Source organism: Protopterus annectens, chromosome 14.part0, assembly GCF_019279795.1.
Source record: "Protopterus annectens isolate FY-2018-M chromosome 14.part0, PAN1.0, whole genome shotgun sequence".
NCBI classification, from domain to species: Eukaryota; Metazoa; Chordata; order Ceratodontiformes; family Protopteridae; genus Protopterus; species Protopterus annectens.
In genome coordinates, this window is record NC_056748.1 from 1,045,101,625 (window position 1) to 1,045,123,883 (window position 22,259).

Below are 22,259 nucleotides of genomic sequence, written 5' to 3' on the forward strand. Positions count from 1 at the left end.
GTTTATAAGTATGAGGATGATAGTCCTTTCCCCTATATTGTGGCTGGCATTTCATAAACAGAAACAGGGTTTATATCCCTTGGTCCACTATACTTGAAGTGTCACAAATATTGTTTACAAGGCTCCATTAAAATGCAATCAATTACATTGCTACCGTTGAAATACAGATTTTATGAGGTATAAATCTTTTGAACAGTCAACTATTTGCAGAAAAGATATAACTGTTGTCTTCCATTCTACTTCTATAAAATGAAGAAAACATAGTACTCATTAAGAAGTCTTAAGAGAATACCAAACAGGCCATTTTGTACATAAGCATAATGCTTTTTTCTATAGCTTTTTGTGACCTCCATTCCTGCCAAACATCAAGATACCATCATTGCTAACATGTTTCCAGCACCAGGGGAGAGCAATCACATTGGTAGCCATGGGGGATTTTCCTGATAGGGCCATAATCGTACCTCTCCATGGCTGATGTGGACATCCACATCTCTGAAGGAGCATCCTACACTTATGTTACACAAACATCTCCCATGTGAGCAACTTTCACCAGCTTAGAATCACCAAGCCTGCTCCTGCCATCCCATGCTCATCAAGCCCGCTTCTGTGATTCTGCATTCATTGGGATAGTACAAACCTTATTTGCCCAGGCACAATCAGCTGACCAGGAGCACCATGTTTCTCTTCTCTAGGTGGGTAAACCTGAGCCACTAATTCAGAGTGTAGTCAGAGGTTTATCTCTCTATGCACAAAGACAGGCTTATTAGCAGAAAGTTTACTTGTGTTTTTAGTACAGAAAATGACCAAAATTTGTAAAATTAATTACGGATATAAAACGTTTACACACCCCTGTTAAAATGCCAGTTTTTTTTTGTGATATAAAAAAATGAGACCACAATAAATCATTTCAAAGTTTTTCCCATCTTTAATGTGACCTATAATCTGTACATTTCAATTGAAAAACAAACAAATCTGTTAGGGGAAAAATATAAAAAATAAAAAACTTACAATACACTGGTTGCATAAGTGTGCACACCCTTAAACTAATACTTTGTTGTGTGTGCACACCCTTAAACTAATACTTTGCTGAAGCACCTTTTGATTTAATTACAACATTCAGTCTTCTTGGGCAGGAGTCTATCAGCATGAAAACATCTTGACTTGGCAATATTTGCCCACTCTTCCTTGCAAAAGCACTCCAAATCTGTCAGATTGCGAGGGCATCTCTTGTGCACAGCCCTCTTCAGGTCACCCACACATTTTCTATTGGATTTAGGTCTGGGCTCTGGCTGGGCCATTGCAAAACTTTAATTTTCTTCTGGTGAAGCCATTCTTTTGTTGATTTGTATGCATGCTTGGGTTCATTGTCATGTTGAAAGGTGAAATTCCTATTCATCTTCAGCTTTCTAGCAGATGCCTGAAGGCTTTGGGCCAAAAGTGACTGGTATTTGGAACTGTTCATAATTCCCTCCATCCTTGACTAAAGCCCCAGTTCCAACTGAAGAAAAGCAACCCCAAAGCATGAAATTGCCACCACCATGCTTCACCGTGGGGATGGTGTTCTTCTGGTGATGCAAAGTGCTGTTTTTGCACCAAACGTACCTTTTGGAATTGTGGCCAAAATGTTTAACCTTGGTCTCATCAGACCATAATACATTTTCCCACATGCTTTTGGGAGACTTGATGTATTGTTTTGCAAATTTTAGCTGGGCCTGGATGTTTTTCTTTGTAAGAAAAGGCTTCCGTCTTGCAACCCTACCAAATAGTCCAGACATATGAAGAATACGGGAGATTGTTGTCACATGTAGTACACAACCAGTACTTGCCAGAAATTCCTGCAGCTCCTTCAGTGTTGCTGTAGGTCTCTTGGGAGCCTCCCTGACCAGTTCTCATCTTGACTTTTCATCAATTTTGGAGGGACATCCAGTTCTTTGCAACGTCACTGTTGTCCCATATTTTCTCCACTTTTTGATGACTGCCTTTACTGTGTTCCATGGTATATCCAATGTTGTGGAAATTTCTTTGTACCCTTCTCCTGACTGATACCTTTCAACAATGAGATCCCTTTGATGCTTTGAAAGCTCTCTGCGAACCATGGCTTTTGCTGCAGCAGGCAACTGAGTAAATGTCAGGAAAATCCTACTAGGACAGCTGAACTTTATTTGGGGTTAATCAGATTTAATTGAGGGCAGGTGTGTACCCAAGAAGATTGAATGCTTCAACAAAGTACTAGTTTAAGGGTGTGCACACTTATGCAACCAGTGTATTGTAAGTTTTTTATTTTTTATATTTTTCCCCTAACAGATTTGTTTGTATTTCAATTGAATTGTACAGGTTATAGGTCACACTGAAGGTGGGAAAAGATTTGAAATTATTTATTGTGATGTCATTTTTTACATATCACAAAAACCTGGCATTTTAACAGGGATGTGTAAACTTTTTATATCCACTGTATATATCTTCCTGAAAAAAATAAATGAGTGAGAAGGTCTTATTTTGAACAATATCATTTCTTATTTCTATTTCAAGTACTGATTCTTCAAAATAAAAATAAAAATAACAAGGTTATGAGAGTTTTAAAACTGTATATTCAGGAAATACTCTTCCTTCTTATGTATACTGACATAATTCTCCTGGAAAAAAAGGAAAAATGAAGCTAAAAATGTTAGCATTTTGAATAAAATTTACATAACATTCAAGTTTGTGAACTAAAGGCTGATCTAGTTTTACAAATTAGAATGTATGATCAGAGCACATGGAAAATATGCATTTCCTGTGACCTGTATATGCATTATTTGACCGTAGGACTACTGAAGATGTTGTAAATGTTATATTATTAAATAAGTGAATGGAATTATAAATAAAAGAAATGTAACATGACAGTGAACTGTCACACTAATAACAGTAAAGAAAGGGGGCCAGAGTTAGTGCAACATCAGATGCGTGGGGATTATGAATCCTTGGAGTCTGTCAGGGAGCCACAGGATGGTGAGGAGAAGAGCAGGCAGGTAAAGCGAACTACTTTCTTATGTTCTTCTGTTCAAAATGAAGGTGATGAAAAGTGAAGAAGGAGATATAGATTTCGGATGAAAAGTAATGGGGAGCAGCAGAAAGTTTATCTCAGTGGCTTGTTTTGTCTCAGGATGTAAAAGATGAGATTTTTGCACAAATCAGATGGAGACTCACAGTTTGTGAAGTTTCAGTTTAAGGGACCTTGGAATATATATGAGCAATAGCCAGAGAAAGAATTTTCACTACAATGCATTACAGCACTGCTTGATGAAATGATGTGTCATTCTGTATCTGCACTAGGTGTTATACAGGAAAAAAGAAATGCATGGTCAGGAGAGTGTTTCTCTTAAATTTACCACCACCTGAAGATCACATTTTCACTGAAATGATACTAATACAAGAATGTAACAGAAGCTTCATTTCACTCACTGAAGAGCTACACATAGTTTAGTCAGCTATTGTTAAGTGTGGAGCTGTAGAATAAAAAGAGCCAGGAGAAGATTTGAGTTGGTGGCACTTAATGGTCAACTGCAACATATGGAAACAAACCTTGTGACTGTGTGTACGTGTCTGTGTGTGTACACAAACACATGCGCTTGCACACACACACACACACACACATTAATGTGATATGTGGCTGACCATGTAAGCATTTTAAAGGAATTGTTTACTGCATTGGGGTTGGATGACTAATTGTGGGTCTCAGTCTGATGAGTACTTTCTGCAAAAATCATTTTGATCTACTTAATAGTTATAGTAATGTAATAGATGGTATTGAACTCATTTTGTTTAGTTCTACGATAGTATCTTCTCTTTCTAGAATTTGCAGAATCCTTGGCAACTGGCATTAGAACAGTATGTCACTTTAGGAGATTCACTAGCTAACAGTACTCATTTACAAAGTTATTTTCATCCTCATTTAGTTAATTCAAAAAAATCACTTTGGATATAGTCCCTTCAAGCCTTTTTTTTAGATAAATGGGGGTCTTCTGCAGCAAACAAAAGCAACAGTAGAGATAGACATAAAACATATTTCATATATTTTCAATAATGATGACTCATGCTGCGGTTCATCTGAAATCATTTCTTGGTAGCAACTTCCTTCTGTTTGTCAGTGAGTTCAACTACTTAATGCATGCCAAGGCATTACTAAATACAGACACTGTAGTTGGAGGCTATTTAAGTATAGTAGTTGTACCGTGGGTAATCAAGTGAAAAATGCTGATTTTTTTTTTTCCTCAGCATCTGGGATACTCATTACCTGCATAGTGCAGAAATAAGACAGCTGAATGCACTTCATGCCCAGCAGCATAAACAGAGACACAAAATAATCAGTTACAGCCATGGTTGTAAGGACCCACATTGATGCTAAAATCCATGGTCTTGAAGAAACTGTACTTTTCTGAATTGTCATCATATGAATACAATATTTAACAGCCACTGTAAACATATGGGTCAGTCAGGCAACAAAGTCTAGTAAAATTTCTGTACTTGTAAATGGATTAAATCATGCAGTTTTACTAAAATGTAATGGATTAAATCATGCAGTTTTATTAAAATGTAATTAATCAGCAGTTTCTGTGTATCAATCAGGCAGGCATCCAGAAATAACAGCCTCTATTGGTGTGACATTAATTACAATATTCTCCAAATGTACTAGGTAGAAGCTGTAAGGACAGGAATAAGATCTCTTACAGGAGAACTGTAAATGATTCGTATCAGTGATTCTTGTGCAGACTTATGATATCACGTATAAATAGTAGGACTGCACAAGCTGTACAGCAGACAACGACAAAACTGATATTCTCAGTGGATCCTTCCCAAAGATACTTTCATCCTGTTGGTTTCTGAATAGAGCACCTGTACCAGATACAATGGTTAAGCAGAGGATTGTTTATTCTGCATTTTGGCAAACCTAAGGTTATCTCCAAGTGAATGAAGGTAGTTAGTAGGACTGTGGTCTCTCCTACCATCTATGTGAACATAACACTTTAATATACATTCACCCATACCAGAATACATGCCTAGAGTTAGTGTCATCCATAGTTTGTGTCATCTATAGATGACTGACAAATCTCTATTCTTTGCTTATCTTCCCTACCGGTCACTAACTGAAAGAGTGTATCTACAACATCGGAGGCACACTCATTTGTTGAGGCATTATACTTCAGTCAGTGGCCGCATACAGTGGTGACAAAAACAGCTGGGCGAGTTACATGCACATTATTAAAATCAGAGGCAGCTTCCCTACAATGCATGTAGACAATGAGGTATAGTAAAAAAAATAATAATGCAAGATATATAAAGCAAATTACATGTGATCAATGGATCATGGAGTGTATTTGATGGTGGTGGCAAAAAAGGATAAAAAGTATGTTTCCTTACATATGACATACATTTAGCTTGCCATTGCTTAATTTTGACAAACTGCGTTTGTACATTTGGACCCCATGCACATGCTCCACTTCTTTTTCTAACTCGTAACATTGTCATATCCAGTCTCTTACAGATTGCCTTTGTTTTATCTGCCCAACAGTTCATCTCTTGATGTGCATGTGAATCACATGCTGCTGTCTGCACACAGTTCCTAGTCTTCTGATCTCCTTGCCATGGTCTAGTTGGGTTTTGTTCATAACCTTAAACAGCTGCTGGCGTTTTAGCTGCACATTTGTACCAATAAAGATATCTCTGTTGTTTATTTAAGCATACAGTTTATTGTAAGCTAACTAGCTCCTGTCCCATCTAAACTTTTCATTTTGCTCTACATGATTTTTTTTTTCTTTTTCTTGTGGTGATCCTTAACTTCTACTATCTCCCATGTTAGTGTAGCCCTCTTCAGTCTTCATGTGATTTATGATACAGTCTGCAGTTAATCTGCAAATATCACTGGTTTCTGACCTTCCACCCTCTCAGTGAATAAATAATTCCTCAGGATGGCTAGTTTAACTTTCTTTTTCATACCAGCTGCCTAGATATGCATGGCATTTAAAATCTATTTTATTTTATTTCTGGTCAAAAGGTAGAATGTACAGAAATAACTAAGTTTTGTAGGAAGACCTGTCACAGGTGTATAAAACTACAGCAGTAATTCAAAATTCGAAATTCTAAAAGGTCAAACAGAATTTGTAGACAACAGGCAAGTATGCACTTTGAAACAATAAGCAACAGTTCAATGACAAAGCAGTAACAAAGAAAAAAACTAACACTTTGAAGGCGTCCAAGACACAGCAATCAAAAATACAATTCAAAGTGGCCGAATGCAGCATTAACCGTCACCACCATCCTTACTACAGACATTGCCTTCTCAGATGGCTAACGAGTCTTTCCCTGAGCTACAAGGCTGTTAATATGAGTATGTGAGATATAGAAAAAATTGCTCATTTTAAGATCATAGCAAGCCAGGAACTTCTCACACATGACTTCTACACAGGGCAGTACTGCAGGATTTTTATAGCTTATGAGAGTCTTCTAGTGAAGAAACGGTAATAGACATTGGGGGGAGTTGGTCTGTGAATGCAGCTGACTGCATGTAGTTATGACTATGCATTCAATGAAAGTTGCTTAATCTTGATCTGGACTAGATAGAAATAAACATGAGCCCTGGCATAGATGTTATTTTTCAGTAGGGCTTTACTGATGCAAACATCATTATGATGCTGACTGAATAATGATTCCAAGCAGCTTTCTTACCAATGGTCAAGAATGACTTGTATGATGTTAGAACCATTGAATCTTATCTGGACAAGCTGCAACTCTTTGACGTATTTTGTCATAGAAATTATTACCCACACTGTTTTCATTATAGCACTAATAGTGCATTACATTTTTGGTGCTTTCACTATATAGATATATAGATAAATAAGTGGGTGTGGGGGCTAACTTCCCACCAAGAGGGTGCAGGGAGGCGTGCCTTTGCAAAAAAATGTTTTCTTTTTTTCATCTGTAATAAGTATTAAATTCTTTACTGAAGAATTCTGGACAAAGCCAACAATAATGGGGGGGGGGGGTTCAAAGGCCCAAAACCAGCAACAATTTATATGTTACTCAAATTTCTGAATAAGAAGAAGTATGAAACTCTAGTGCCCCGGCATTATTAACTGACTGTAATCCTCAGTGATTTATCAGAAAATCAAAAATGTTATGCGGGAAATGGTAAAAGTATGACACAAAGTTGAACTTCTACAAAATCAGGAACAGTTGAGCACTATGGCTGACTTCATTAAGTTGCAGCTTAGATCAGACAATGTGCCAATTTAAAGTGATAGCCCCTTTTTAAAGCACTACAGAATACCCTAGTTATTAGTGCAGAGTCATCCACACAGACATATGTTCAAGGTGTAACTTTCCCAAGAATGCAAACTGGAGACATAGTTCCTGTAAAGCACAGTGTGCAATGTGTCTTTAAGAAGCATAGAAAGTGATGAATGTGCATATATAAATATCAGGCAGGTGTTTTACCTAGTACCATTTTGAAAGTGCAACCAGACAGTAAGCATGTGAGAATAAATGTAGTTTGTATATAAGTTACATAAGTTGAAGTTAATAGCTACAATTGTAATGTGTTTGTACATAATAAAGCTACTTGAACAGAACCCAAAAAGGCTTGTGTATTACATCCTGAATACACGAGTGACATGATGTGAGAAGTAGGATTCCAGAGACTGATATTCAGAGCCATAAGGTGCAGAAAAGGTTTATTAATTAAGCAAAATGTTTAAGGTTAAGATATTTGACCAAACGAGTATGTTTAAAGTGAAATGAATGTGTTTAAAGCAAAATGGACATGTTTAGAGTAAAATGAGCACAGGAAAAGTACAATGGGCATGAAAAGAGACTAAACAAGCAAAACATATATAACAAGGGTAAAGGGCACATTAAGTATAAATAAAGCAAGGCGACTGCATGCTTTTTGGCAAAGTGCTGTGTTTTGGCATAACTGCAACTTCGTATTCTATCAAGGGCGTAACTAGAGTTATTTGAGTATCTCAAAGTGTGTAAAAGTGCTTACAGTGTGTGCTTATTACTGTGCATGTATTCCAAAAAGTTTATCTGTGCAAAGTGCAACTATTTCATAACGTACAGCCATTTAGAAACGTTTCTTGTGCTGGGTGTGTGTCTAGTCACAAAGTACCGCCATTACAAAGTGTTTCTTGTACTGTAAAGAATTATCTAGCAAAGTACCACCATTTGGGGAAGCTTCAGTGTGCCATGCATTGTTTATTTGCAAAGTGCAGTTACTTCAAAATGTTTCTTGCTCCGAGCTAATTCTGCACAGTTCATTCACACAGTTCAGTTATTTGAAATGTTTCTTAAAATGATGATAAATTAGAAGTTATGTACTCACCATAACGTTCCATCTGAGTAGGTGACTTCATTCGGATGCAACCTGTGGGTATCGGATCCGATCTCGGATCCGAGCCGGCAATTCAAAAGCTTAGGCTCCGAGCTCCTAGCTCCTCCCTCTTACCCATAACCCCTTGCCAAGCCCTGACTGACCTCAGATTGAGTTTGCCTCAAATACTGACCACAGTATACTAAAACAGCATAAATACTCGCTCTATAAAGGTCAGGGGGATGGAGAGGATAGTTACATCGAATGAAGTCACCTACTCAGATGGAACGTTATGGTGAGTACATAACTTCTAAATCTGAAGTAGGAAGACTTCATTCGTCTGCAACCTGTGGGACAGAGTCCCTAGCTACATGAATCTTGGGCGGCCATCATGGAAGGATGTTCGAGCACCGCTGAGCCAAAGGATGCTCTTCCTCTAGAAACAACATCCACCTTGTAATGAGAAATAAAAGTATGAGGCGAGGCCCAAGTAGCTGCCGCGCAGATATCATCCAACGAAACACGGGACTTAAAGGCGGCTGACGTAGAAACTGCCCTAGTAGAATGAGCCGTAACCCTCTGAGGAGCAGGTCTGCCTGAAGTGTCATATGCCTGCAATATGCAATTAGCAATCCATTTAGACAGAGTGACTTTAGACACTGCTTTACCCAGAGCAAATTTAGCAAAGGAGACGAACAGCTGATCTGATTTCCTGTGGCCAGCTGTCCTGTTAATATAAAAACGTAATTGTCTATGAACATCCAATGAATGCAATTTGTATTTTTGTTTGAATACTTGGGAAAAAAGACAGGCAAATTGATTGACTGGTTAATATTGGATTCAGAAGAGACCTTCGGAAGAAAAGATGGATTGGTCCTGAGGCACACCCTATCAGGGAAGAAAGAAAGGTAAGGCGGTTTGACACAAAGAGCCTGAAGCTCAGACACCCTTCTGGCTGAAGTGATAGCTACCAGAAAGACAGTCTTCCAGGAAAGGTATTTTAAATCAGCAGAAGCTGCAGGCTCGAAGGGAGGAGCAGTAAGGGCCTGCAGGACTAAAGACAAATCCCAAGGCGGTACAACCTCCTTGACTGGAGGTCTTAATAAAAAAACTCCCTTGAGAAAGGATTTGCATAATTTCGCTGTCATAAGGGGAGCTGTGTCCTGTCCAATATGATAATGCGATATAGCCGCCAATTGTACTTTAATCGTGGAAGAACTGGCCCCTTGATGAAAGAGGTCTGTTAGAAATTCTAGCACCGCAGAGATAGGTGCTGAAAAGGGATCCACTGTTCTCTGCCCTGCCCATATAGAGAACCTCTTCCATTTACTCCGATAAACCTGTCTGGTAGAAGGTTTATGAGCAGCCACCAAAATTGCTTTGACCGGTGAAGAGATACCGGGAGTCCTAATTAAGGTTGGAATTGGAGCAGCCAAGCTGTCAACTTCAGGGTCCGCAGATTGGGAACTGGCATTCCCAGAGGGTGAGAGATGAGATCCGAAATTGGATCCAGAATCCATGGTGGATTGATTTTGTGAGACCATCTGAAGGGAACCAAGGTTGTCGAGGCCAGAATGGGGCAATGAGAATCATTCTGCTCCCCAAACTGTTGGCTTTCTGCAGAAACCTCTGCATCAGAGGAAGTGGAGGGTAGGCATAAAGGAGACCGGGAGGCCAAGCATGCACCAGAGCATCCCTCGGGAACTCCCCTGGTGGGGGAAGTAGAGCGAAGAAATTGTCGCATTTGGCGTTTGAGGGAGAAGCAAAAAGATCGCAACAGGGTTGCCCCCAAACGGCAAAAATCTTCTTCGCTACTTGAAGGTTTAGGGACCACTCGTGTGGAGAAAGGATGGTGCGACTGAGCTTGTCCGCAAGGATGTTGGACTTTCCGGAATGTGCGTTGCTATCAGAAAGCGTTTGGTGGAAATTGCCCATTCCCAGACTCTCATGGCCTCTCGACAAAGGGATAAGACCTGGTTCCTCCTGCTTGTTGATATACCAGACTACGGACATGTTGTCTGTCTGAATCGCAATAGTCCCTGTAGGAAGAACGTGGTGAAGTGCTTGCAACGCTAGGAGCACCGCCCTCATTTCCAGGACATTTATATGCAATGATGTCTCTGTGGGATTCCACGTGCCTTGGACAATCTTTCCCGCAGAATGCCCCCCCCACCCGAGGCAAGAAGCGTCCGTGGTCACTGTGGCTCGGGGAAATGCAGCGCAAAAGGGTCTTCCTGCTAGGGGCTCCGGAGAAAGAAGCCACCACAGAAGGGAGTCCCTGCACGCTCTGCTGACCGCAATCGGAGCGTTTAGAGACGAACAAAGAGGAGACCACTGAACTTGAAGGGTCCATTGAAGAACCCGCATGCGTAAGCGGGCATGAATTAGAAGCGGGATAGCTGCCGCCATAGAACCTAGGGCTCTCAGGACCGAAACTGCAGTTGGTGACGGTTGAAGGATTGCTGTCACATGACACCTCAGGCTGACGATACGGTCTGGGGTGAGGAAGGCTCGCATTGATCTGGTGTCTAGTCTTCCTCCTATGAAATCTATAATTTGAGTTGGATTCAGGAAAGATTTCTCCCAGTTGATCGTTATGCCCAGCCTTGGTGCTAGTTGAAGGAAGTAATCCCTGGCTGAGCACAGAAGATGCCTTGATGATGCAGTCAGGAGCCAGTCGTCCAGGTACGGAAAGACCTGTAATCCCTGGAGCCTCAGGTGGGCTGCTACCACCGCTAACACTTTGGTAAACACCCTGGGGGCTGAGGTGAGACCAAAGGAGAGGACCCTGAACTGATAGTGACTGGCTCCCAGCCGGAAGCGAAGAAACCTCCTGGATGTGGTAGTACGCATCCTTGAGGTCTATGGAACACATCCAGTCGTTCTCCCTCAAAAGGGGGAGTATAGATTGCAGGGTGACCATCCGGAACTTTTGCTTGGTTACTGACAGGTTCAACAGGGAAAGGTCTAAAATTGGTCTTAAGTCCCCCGTCTTCTTTGGCACCAAAAAGAACCTGGAGTAAAACCCTAATCCGGCTTGATCTGGGGGGACGCGCTGGATGGCTCTTTTTCCTAGCAGCTGCTCGATTTCGAGAGCTGCCGCCTCCCTTTGGTCGGGTGGAACATCTGGGAGGCTGCGAGATTTGGGGATCTTGATTAGGGGTATTGAATATCCTCTGGATATGAGTCGAAGCACCCAACTGTCTGTTGTTATGGACTCCCAAGAAGTCAGGTGCATCGAAAACCGCCCCCCGACTGCCTCCAGAGACGGACAGCCGGGCAACCCTTCAGGGCTGCTGCGTGGGTCTCTCAGAGAAGGGTTCTCTGGACCCAAAATTGCCAGGAGCCCCCCTGCCTCTGGCACGACGACCTCCCATCCTCCTCTGCCACGGAAGGACTGGTTATCCGGAGCAGGTTGGGACTGCTGCGACTTCGGAACCACATCTTCTTCTGTCCCTTTTGGTTCTTAGAGAAGGACCTCTGGGGAGCTGAGAAGCGGACTCGACGGCAGACAGCGTCTTCCGTCCTTTTCGCTCTGGACAAGTGTCTCGCGAACAGTCTTGCCAAATAAGGCAGAACCATCGAAAGGGCATTCGAAGGTCGCCTTAAAGGGCTCAGCAAAATCACAATGGCGGAGCCAGGCCTGTCACCTCATGACAAGGCCTGCTCCGCTGGCTCTAGCGGCTCCCTCAGTAGCATGAGACAGCAGCCGCATAGATGTATTGGACACAGATCTTAGAGTGGCCATTCGGGTGGAATAAACCTGCTTATCCTCACTCGAGATGGACTCCGGGGGAGATGCAGCGTACTCTTTAATCAGATCTCGCTGCATCCTAATGACATGCGCCATGTAGTTCAGCGCTCTCAAGGAGAAGGTCGCTGAACTAAACACTCGCTTCCCAATTCGATCCATCGAACGGGACTCCTTGCCCGGAGGATGGACGGAGGGACTCTCCTGGGCCAATTCCCTCTTCGTGGCTGCAGCCATCATCCATCATCATGGCATCTACTGGGGGACCCTTACTCCAGTGGGTGCGGTCTGATGGAGGAGAAAGAATGCGGTCCGGGCGTTTTGGGATAGGCTCAATGGTGTCCGGATCCTTCCACGCCCTGATAGATATAAGATCTACCAGGGGGTCAGCAGGAGGGGACACCCAAGAGGTAGAAGGGCCCGCCTCGAATGCCTCCAAGAACACAGACTCGTCCGAAGAAGCCTTGGGGCAGACCACCCCTGATCCTTAACATCTCCATGATGTCTCCAAATGAGACGTCCTCAGGGGGTGACCTAGGAGAGCCTTCCCCTTCATCCAAGTCCGTGTCTTCAGTGACGGACTCAGGGGAGTCCATGTGCCTCCTCTTGCACTTGCGCTTCCGAGGTACTTCATCGGGGGGGCTGTCCGAGGAGTACTCTTCAGCAGATGGATGTTCCAAGGGAACCACTTGGGACATCGAGGCGGGCTGTCCCTGGGACCGGCTGGTGGGGGCCTGGCCCAACTGCAATGGAGTGCGGGATGGAGCCGTGGCAGGGACCGGGGTCCGGATGTCCTCGACAGTGCCCTTTCCATAACGCGTTGAAAGCCGAGGGGAGCCAGCTTCTCTAAGCCCGAGCCGACCCCCACTCGGATCCGGCGACGGATCGGAGTCGGAGCCGAAACCGCCGGATCCGAGACCAGTGTGCTCCGACCTGGACGGGCCGAAGACACACCAGCTCCCTCGGATCCGAGGCTCGGCCCTCGGCTCCGAGGTCGGGTCCGGTACCAAGCACTCAAGGGATGGGACGGATCTGAGGTGCGCCGACCAATCGGATCCGACCGACCCCGGATCCAAATCTGCACGGCGCCAAGCTCGAACCCGTGGTATGGGTCGGAGAAGGAGCTACGGGGCGAAAAAGGGGTCAAGCCTCCCGGTTGGGGGCTAGGAGCACTCCCATTTGCATTTGGGCCTGGATGAATTTCCTCATCATCCGGTCCATATCAGCTTCATCGAAAAGTCGATCTAGAGGAGGCCACCAAGCGGACCTAGAGAACCGCCTCGGTGACCTCCTGGAAGGGCTAGCCTCCTCCTCCTCGGGTCCAGGAGAGAACCGAGGGAGTGGAGCCGAGGAGGAGGAAGGCTAGAAGGCACAGGGAAGCCCGCTTAGATGGAGGAGCCGAGCTGGAAGCTTCGGCTCTCCTCTTGTGGTGCTTCTCCCTGTGCCTCTCCTTCTGTCTCTCCCTACTAGAATCTTTCCCCTCCGGCATTTTAAGGGAGGTTGAGTCCCAGCCGGAGGGAGAACTCACAGCAACAAGTTGCTGACTGGAGAGCAGAGGCGAAGCAGTATCTGGGGGTAAAAGACCGCCAGCACTAACTTCGACCTCCATTCCCTTAAAGCCGGGGTTGAACCCTGCACAAATGGTACAACCAGAAGACAGGTGTTCAACCCCAAGCATGACTTGCAGTGTGGCCATCCGCTGGGGACAGCTTATGGCCACACTCGGTACATTTCGAAAAGACAGCCTTAGGGGCTTCAGACATAACACCTAAGGCCTAAACACACACACAAACAAACTACGAAAAACCCGAGAAAAATTAACTAAAGAGGGAGGGAAAGCCTTAACCACACACAACACTAACTATATTTGAAACAAAAAAAGAGAATTTAAACAATTTTCCTGTCAGAAAACTACTTATCTCAAAACCACGCCAGGAGCTCAAGAATTCCGTTGCTTCTTGAAAAGCGGCAAACGAAATCTGAGGTCAGTCAGGGCTTGGCAAGGGGTTATGGGTAAGAGGGAGGAGCTAGGAGCTCGGAGCCTAAGCTTTTGAATTGCCGGCTCGGATCCGAGATCGGATCCGATACCCACAGGTTGCAGACGAATGAAGTCTTCCTACTTCAGATTTACTTTTGCAGTACCTCAGTTTCGAGAGTGTTACAGTGCCTGAGAGACTTATTTTACAAGATTCAGTTACTCACAGGCTTTTTGTGCCACTGGGCAAAGTTACAAATACTCTTCAGTGGTATATATTAATATGACAGAAGGAATTGGAAAGCCCTCACCACTTGTATTTGATCAGAATATTGCACAGAACTAGAGAATATTTGAGCAAGAGTATGATATTTTTATACAAGTAGCTTATTCTGACAAAGATGCATGCACCTTTCATTTTGCTAAACCTAGCTGGGTCAGAGGCCACTGAAAGAGAATGTTCATTTGTGTATGTACCAGCAGTATATGAGGGAAAAGGTGAAAATTCTCATATTGTTCTACAGGGTGAATCAAGGCAAGACCGTGAATGTTTGAAGTACAAATTCAGTGAAATATTCAACCCCCAGACAAATATTACATTAGAGAGGCATTTGTTTAACACATTAAATCAGAAACCAGGGGAAACTTTTGCAGCTTATATATTATTGAGCTGAGAAACAAAGCTAAAACGTGTGAGTTTGGTGACCTAAAAGATGAGTTAATAAAGGACAGGCTTGTGTGTGGTATTAACAGTGCTGCTGTGAGAAAGATTTTGCTTTGTGACAGTGAGTTAACGTTGAGTAAGGCCATTGAGATTTGTCAAATCCATGAAGTTACAGAAAGACACACAAGTATGCTTGCAAGTGACAACAGCATGATTTCAGCAGGCACAAGAGCAAGTGTAGATAGCATGCAACACGTGGCAAACAGAAGCAGGCCTAAGCACCTGGCATCCACAGCACCTGCTGGCTCACTAGGGAAACCACGTAGTTTTCCAGCGAGTTCTAAGACTAGTTCAGTTAAAGGAGCATGATCTGTACAGTACAGGGGTGAATTGGCAAAATGCTTATTGCAGTACAAGACTGAGTCAGCAAAACCCAAATCTAGCTTTATTGTTAACTGTCACAACTGTGGTGCAAATCTTGAGTCTAAAACAGAAAATTGCTTAGGATTTGGTCAGGAATGTCACAAATGCAAAAAATGGAACCATTTCCAAATGTTTTGCAAATCAAGTAACCCTCACACGGTTATAAAGAAGGGTCACTCAAAAAAAGCAAATTGGTCAAGTAGACTGCAACTCCATTTTCTATGTAGATGGTGTACCAGTAACTGGTGAAAAGGTCGGCGCAGTGAATTTGTTGGCAAAGAACAGTGTTTTGTACTGTCCAACTCAATGATAAATCCAACGAGCTCAAAGTAGACACTGGTTCAAACCAGACCAGGTGTGAGATACATGCTGACTTGGACCTAATTGTATATACGCACATAGTTCTTTATAATTTTTGACAAAAAAGCTATTTGTATAATTTAATGTTAACTGATATCCTCTGCATGGCATGACTGCATTCTAAAAGAGGGAGGATGTAGAGCACAGTGTGTGATGTGTCTTTAAGAAGCATAGCAAGTGATGAACATGCATATATAATTAGGCACATGTTGTACCTAGTGCCATTTTGAAAGTGCAGCTAGGGAGTATGCTTGTGAGAATGAACGTAGTTAGTTTGTATATAAGTTACCTAAGTTGAAGTTAATAGCTGTAATCGTAATGTGTTTGTACATATTAAAGCTGCTCGAATAGAACCCACAAAGACTTGTCTATTACATCCTGACTAGATGAGTAACAGTTCCCACTGAAAAGCTTTGAACAATGACTGACATAAGCTGTAAAGGACAGCAGGGGAGAGTAGTAGTACAAACACACCTAATGAAGGGAATTGTCCACTAAGCTGACATTAGTAATGTGGACTCCCAACACTGTTGTAAAATTACTGATGGATAAAATAGTTTACTTTGCTAAATCAAGGTTGAAAGGTTTGTTAAACTAATTGCAATTCCAGCATCAGTGTGAAAATATGAAGTATGAATATAATTTTAAAATATGACGTACAACTTTTAAAAAATAATTTTAATAATTTTAGCCACTCCCCCACTGAACATGAACCCCTACATCCTTATTGGCCCATTGTTCCTGCCTACAGGCATTTTATTTTATTTTGCCTACAGTCATTCTTAGACACCAGAAGAGGCAGAGATGTAAGCCTTCATTCACTGATATTATGAGATGTATGTATAGTCCTAAGACACCTTCTATTGGCCAAAAAGTGTAGTATGGTACAACACCCTCCACCATGGATTACACACTTACATACACACACACACCAAAACCATCTTTCTGGAATGGCTGAACTGGTATCTGCTATCTACCACTCAGTCCCAAACTCATTTGACTTGGCCTTTAAGCATGCAAGCCACTAATCAAACCTGAGTCATCTGGATGTAGGCAGGTTCAAAACTGGTATGTCAATGATCCTCCTCAGTAAATAAAACACACTGCCATTATGGTGGAATGCTGAAGCTTTTTTACAACTATTCTCACTTGCCTCTTCTAATGTCTTTATACCTCTCTATAAAATAATATACTGCTATCCTTGCAGCAGAAGCCATCTCAGTCATTATGGCTATGTCTTATCCATAAAGCATTACCAAGCATAATTCTAATTTTTCTATCTATGTTTTGACATCGTTAACTGCTTCTTGAACTAAATTCTGTAGCATATTCTTGCATCTGTAAATATATTGTTTTCATTTCTTACGTGATCCTTCAACTGGGCTGTGCATGTAAATGGTCCACTGAAATCAGTGCATTACTCTGGTAAACAAATATAAATAATAAATAAAATAAGCTGAGCTGTGCAAAAGAAGAACATTGAGAAAGAGGAAACATGACAAGGTTAAAGAATGGAATCTTTGGTTATCTGAGTTACAGTAAACTCTCAGTTAACCAGAACTCAAGCAAACAGAAAAAACAATCGATGAAATACATTACAATTTTCATGTGTTGCACTTTCTGCCCCCCCCCTCCCCCACAGAAACATGCATACGTTTTTAGAGTTTGAGTTTTAAAAAGGAAGACAGGAATAAATTCCCTCTCTCCCCAAACTAATAACAAGTTAAACAAAACAAATTGTATAGGGTACAGTATTAGTCAGGCCTATTTTAATAGTAACTCTCAAGCAACCAGAAACTACAGTTATCCAGCATCTACTAATCCCTATAGGTGCCGGTTAACTGAGTGTTTACTGTATATGTTTACTTACAACTGGCAGAACATATAAGTATTTATTTTTTAAGTAGCACTTAAGCCAGTATAGGGCATAGCTCCCTAAACTAGCTAATTAAAGTTAGTGGAGCAGCCTCTGATAACAAATACTGTCAATAACACAAACACTAATAAAAGCTATGAAAAGAGTGGGTGGTGCAGAGGTTAATATTGTCACCTCACACAAAAGGATCTCTAGTTTGAGTCTCAGCTGGGGTGCCTTCTGTGCAAAGTCTGCATTTCCTCCCTACATTTGTGTGAGTTTCCTCCGGGTACTCCGGTTTCACATTCCAAAGATATGGGTCTGGAGTGTACCTCCCCATGCACCTGCTGAAAATAGGCTCTGTCCTAGTCGGGCTTTCCCACTTAACAAATGTTGAATAAATAAAATAAAATAAAAAAAACAGCCATCAGTCAATATGCAAATGGTCACTGGGCATGTTTTCTGTGCTGGTAAACCGGATTTAGGAATGATTGTAGAAAGCCAAAGTGCTGGCTTGCAGAGAGTGTGATACTGGCCAGTACTCCTTTTTTTTCTTTTTTTTTCTCAGGAAGATGGGGAGGGATGTACATGGTATGCACCTAGCAGCAGCTGGGGTGAAGAAGCCAATGGCCCATATTAATCTACATGGAAATTTTACATATAGCACAGCTACAGTGAAATCAGTGCAAATACAAACCTGGGGAAATAGAAGTAGTACTGACTAGATACCAGGAACTACTCTATTATCGCTGTCACTGCTAGCAAAGGTGACTGACTGTGGCCCACCCTTCTGTCTCATTCGACAAAATGAATATCCAGAGAAAATGAGGAAATCTAGCAGCACTGGTGTGCAGAAGTAACTTTAACAGGTGATGGAACTCGATAGAAGACTGTATAATGGTTAGAAATTGGGCACTGGTAGTGCATCAAGTGTGTAGCAGTTTAATAAAGTGTGTGTAAACAAAATCATCTGTCTTCTCATTGCCTTATTGACATGGGTTTCTAAATGCTAACTTATGCATATTTCTGGAATTTACTATGCATTACTTTTAACTCTGTAACTAGTGATTTTAATTCCATTCTATTTGGTGCCTTACAAATTTGTGTGGAAAGCTTCTACCAAAAAATGGTTAGTTATTTCTGGGTGAGGTCACTGGTTCAATTGTAGTAATGCAATGCAGTCTCTTCTTGGGTTCTGCAGTAATGAACAGAATAGCTGTATATGCAACACTGTATTTAATGAAGATGATGTTGCACATTGGTTAAATTTTAGTATGTTTATGTAAACAAATTCCCTGGGATTAAGAAAGGATTAATGCAATGCCGAAGCCCTAACTTGGAAGGTTTTCGCATTGCATTAAACCTCTCAAATTCAAAGACTGTTCTACCACTGAGGCTTTCCCCTTGCAGGGGCCTAAGAGTGGACAGCAGTTTTCAGGGTGAAGCTAACTGCTAATTATGCAGTCTAAGGAAGTTGTTAATGTTAATTAACCATGTCATCTTCCTTGGAAATGCCTGTGGCTCCCACTTTGCTCAGCCCAGGAAAATTTTAGTGCAGGAGGAAAAATACAAAGGTCACCCATTCACTCCATCGGAAGCATTTGCTGTGGAGAGATGTTCAGCAAAGACATAAGGTTAGGGGGTGTACAGGTATATGGGTGGAAATGAGTGCAGGCACGTGTGTGTCTGTGTGAGTGCGCGCGTGTGTGTGTGTGTGTGTGTGTGTGTGTGTGTGTGTGTGTGTGTGCTCACCTCCGTGTGTATCTGCCTGGATGGTTGCCCTACAGGGTTAGGTAGGGAATCACTAATCTGTTTTTTTGTGTGAGTGTGTGTGTGTGTGTGTGTGGGGGGGGCTTTTTTGTGGATGAGTGGATATGAGTGCATTGTTGTCTAAATGTACGTGTGTGTGTGTGTGTGTGTGTGAATGTAAGGTTGTACCTTTGCTAATGTGATGTAGCATCTGCTAGGCATGACACCACAGCAGTCAGGTCTAACAGCACAGTGTTCGATTCAGAGACATGGTAATGAGATGATAATGAAGTCTTACTCATTGTGTCTAAATTTGTCTTTGAATCACATTATCTTACCATTGTGCTAATAGACCAAACCAATCATAGGAGAATACCAGCCTAACAAACCAAAGAATCTTTTTACGTCTACCCATGCTTCACAGAAATACTAGAAAGGTATTGGTCCTATAAGTTTTGTGGGGGGTATATAAACTTGGGCATCAGTAGTTGAGCACTTACAAGCTTCCTCTCTCTCACAGAGACATAGGTGCCGGACCAGGAGTAAATTTGCTATTCCCCATCCATTGATCCAAGTTCTACCTGAATAAGTGTAGGGAAGAACTTTGCTTCAATTAGCATGGGTGGCAAAGATTTTTTGTGAATCTTACATATTATCTTATAGGTACTCCCAGATTATTAATCCATGCAATGAGCATCATTACACTTCAGTTTACATTTACAGATTGCTTCTTATCTGCAACTATACTGCATAAGGTAGGCTACTCACACAGTCCCTGATATCCTGCTACATGATACTACATTCTTATTTTTTGAAAGAAGACCATCCTTTGACATCATTCTACAGTCTAGCTATATATGCTTTTAGTACTATAGTATCATAGTACACTCCCTATGCTCTGTAAAAATAGCAAATATGTGGAATAGCATCCCAGCACACACAAGAAAAACTGACAACCTTAAATTTAAGCTCAAGGATCACTTGGAATCCATAAATATCTACAAATGCTCAGTCATGCCCACCTAATATATGTTCTCTGTACAATACTTGCATTATTCTTTCTCAGTATCACAGATGCTAGTTTGTAAATAACCATATATAATGTAAACATGTGGGTTAAGATACTTGCCATTTTTGTAAATATCTGTGTTAAAGATACTTAGGTTCATAGGTTCATAGGTTTATACTAGGCTATCTGCCCTAAGGCATTTATAAGCCTAGCCCAAAGTTTTGTGGCTTACGCCACCCCTTATATGAAAAAATACTGTACCCATTAGTTTGTTGTGCCTCTGTCCAGCAGTGATACAGAGATGATTCCCGGGGTAAACCTACGATCTCCCATCCACAGGTCAAGATTTCTCTTGAACAGAGCTAGCGAGGTGCTCTGCCTCACATGGACCGGGATTTTATTCCACAGCATAGGGAGTCTCTGAGTGATAAATCTATCCCTCCAGCACGTCCTATTTATATCCGTGCTAAGGTTTAAGTCGCTTGCTCTAGTGGTTTTGTTGGGTTTGGATTTTTTGAGGTGGAGCATGTCCATTAATTCCGGGTTGGACATGGCCTTGTATGTCAGGCACATGTCATCTCTGAGCAGATGGTATGCAACTGAATAGAGCTGAAGTTTCTTCAATCTGGCAGCATATGACAGATTTTGGAGTCCCTTTATCCTTTTGGTGAGGAACTTTTGGGGTCTCTCCAATTGCTGCAGATGTCGGGTGAGATACATCCCGAATGGGGCATTGTACTCGATCATTGGTCTGATAAGTGAAGAGTACAGGGGAACAATGACCTCACTAGATCTGGATGTGAATCCCTTCATGATCAGGTGGGCAATGTAGAAGGTCTTTCTAACCACTTTAGCAACGTGAGTGTCAAAAGAAAGGCCACTGTCAACCTGGGTCCCCAGGTCCCTGATAACCTCTTCTGTGCTTAGTGGATTGCCACCTATATGGTAGCTTGGGGTTACCTTGTTTTTCCCGAAGGGTATGACTATACATTTTTGACGTTTAACTTCAGGCCATGGCTCTGGCACCAGCTATCTGTTTCCGTGAGTCCCTTCTGAAGGATATCCGTGTCCGATGCACTTTCCACTATGGCACCCAGTTTGCAGTCGTCTGCAAACTTTGTCAGCCAAAGTCCTCCCATGTTGGCCTGTACTTCTGAGAAGTAGATGCCGAACAATAGGGGGCCAAGGACCGAGCCCTGTGGGACACCACTTGTGACCGGCTTGGAGTCTGACATAGCGCCAGCAACTCTAACCCTGTGGGTTCTGTCCTTAAGCCAGTTTGCAACCCATCTTGTGACATATGGGTTTACATTTAAGCTGGTAAGTTTTTCTACAATACCCGAGTGGGGTATTGTGTCGAAAGCCTTTGCAAGGTCAAGGTAGGCTGTATGGACTGCCTTTCCCTCATCAATGGCCTTGGTGACTGTTTTGAAGAAGTTGACCAAGTTCAAAAGGCATGATCTGCCCTTGACGAAGCCAAACTGGGTCGGGTCCAATGTCTGCAAGTCCCCTATATCTTTGTTTATGAGCTCCATTATGATCCTCTCCATAGCTTTGCAGACTAGACTTGTTAAGCTTATGGGGCAGTAATTACCAGGGTCCGTGAGGCACCGCCTTTGTGGAGTGGGACCACAGTTGCCGACGCCACTCCTTGGGCACGTATCCTGTGGTAAGGCTGAGATTAAACAGCTGCCTTATGTGCGGGTTTAATTCCTCATTTAGCTCGTGTAGCACACAGCCGGGGACACCATCCGGTCCCATTGATGCTGTGTTTTAGATTTAGAGAGAGCAGCTTTCACCTGCGCATTTGAGATGTCTGGGAGGCTACACTCCGCTGGGATAGTTATCTCTCCTTTAGGGGATAAGAGGGGGGTGAAGTTTGCACTGAACCTGTCTGCCAGTATGTTGGCAATGTCTGTGGGTTCAGTGATTTTTGTATCATTTTGGACTAATTCTGAGCATATCTGGGAGTTTCCACCCAGGTTCCTAACATAGCTGAAAAAGGTCTTATGATTGTCCTTTGAATCCATGGCAATTTTTCTCTCAAAATTGGCCTTAGTTGATTTTATGAGTGCTCGTATTTTTTTACTAATAATGATCAGGGGTGACTTCCCTTTTATGGATTTTGT